This window comes from Triticum aestivum, unplaced genomic scaffold, assembly GCF_018294505.1.
Source record: "Triticum aestivum cultivar Chinese Spring unplaced genomic scaffold, IWGSC CS RefSeq v2.1 scaffold42145, whole genome shotgun sequence".
Lineage (NCBI taxonomy): Eukaryota > Viridiplantae > Streptophyta > Magnoliopsida > Poales > Poaceae > Triticum > Triticum aestivum.
Genome location: NW_025278020.1, coordinates 1 through 1,257, shown reverse-complemented (window position 1 = coordinate 1,257; position 1,257 = coordinate 1). Strand labels below are relative to the sequence as shown.

Below are 1,257 nucleotides of genomic sequence, written 5' to 3'. Positions count from 1 at the left end.
AGCGAGCTAAAACATATCGCAAATGTCAAAAATAATATAACGGGGTTAATATATATCGCGCACATCCGATATGTTTGTCACGAGGCGCAAAAAATAATTAAAAAGGGAATGCAACACGAGGATTTTCCAGGAGGTCACCCATCCTAGTACTACTCTCGCCCAAGCACGCTTAACTTCGGAGTTCTGATGGGATCCGGTGCTTTAGTGCTGGTATGATCGCATCAGACATGTTACCCCCGCCTTCGTCCCTTATGCTTTCCACTCCCAGGTCCACTGCAAAGATGATTGTCATTCTTACTACCATTACAACCGTTGCCTAATAATGGATAATGCCCTATATATACTACTTACTCCCCCCCCCTCAAACACGGAGACGAGTTTACCACGGTTTCCACCCCTCCCTCTATACCGCAGCAACACGTATTTTTTTACCCCATTCAGAACGCGCTCCTCGCGCCACAAAGCCGCCTCTAGACGCGTGACCAATGAGCAGCGAGCTAAAACATATCGCAAATGTCAAAAATAATATAATGGGGTTAATATATATCGCGCACATGCGATATGTTTGTCAGGAGGCGCAAAAAATAATTAAAAAGGGAATGCAACACGAGGATTTTCCAGGAGGTCACCCATCCTAGTACTACTCTCGCCCAAGCACGCTTAACTTCGGAGTTCTGATGGGATTCGGTGCTTTAGTGCTGGTATGATCGCATCCGACAAGTTACCCCCGCCTTCGTCCCTTATGCTTGCCACTCCCAGGTCCACTGCCAAGATGATTGTCATTCTTACTACCATTACAACCGTTGCCTAATAATGGATAATGCCCTATATATACTACTTACTCCCCCCCCCCTCAAACACGGAGACGAGTTTACCACGGTTTCCACCCCTCCCTCTATACCGCAGAACACGTATTTTTTTACCCCTTTCAGAACGCGCTCCTCGCGCCACAAAGCCGCCTCTAGACGCGTGACCAATGAGCAGCGAGCTAAAACATATCGCAAATGTCAAAAATAATATAACGGGCTTAATATATATCGCGCACATGCGATATGTTTGTCACGAGGCGCAAAAAATAATTAAAAAGGGAATGCAACACGAGGACTTCCCAGGAGGTCACCCAACCTAGTACTACTCTCGCCCAAGCACGCTTAACTTCGGAGTTCTGATGGGATCCGGTGATTTAGTGCTGGTATGATCGCATCCAACATGTTACCCCCGCCTTCGTCCCTTATGCTTGCCACTCCCAGGTCCACT

At 47.2% G+C, this 1,257-nt stretch overlaps 3 non-coding genes across 3 annotated transcripts; all 3 read right to left on the bottom strand.

The window, feature by feature from the left end:
* Positions 1-105: 105 nt before the first annotated feature.
* On the bottom strand, positions 106-224 carry LOC123178405 (5S ribosomal RNA). The gene has a single exon (XR_006489551.1). It is a non-coding gene; the product is annotated as a 5S ribosomal RNA (ribosomal RNA).
* A 372-nt stretch (positions 225-596) lies between these two features.
* LOC123178406 (5S ribosomal RNA) lies at positions 597-715 on the bottom strand. Its single transcript, XR_006489552.1, has one exon. It is a non-coding gene; the product is annotated as a 5S ribosomal RNA (ribosomal RNA).
* A 372-nt stretch (positions 716-1,087) lies between these two features.
* Positions 1,088-1,206, bottom strand: LOC123178404 (5S ribosomal RNA). The gene has a single exon (XR_006489550.1). It is a non-coding gene; the product is annotated as a 5S ribosomal RNA (ribosomal RNA).
* Between the last annotated feature and the right edge of the window lie 51 nt (positions 1,207-1,257).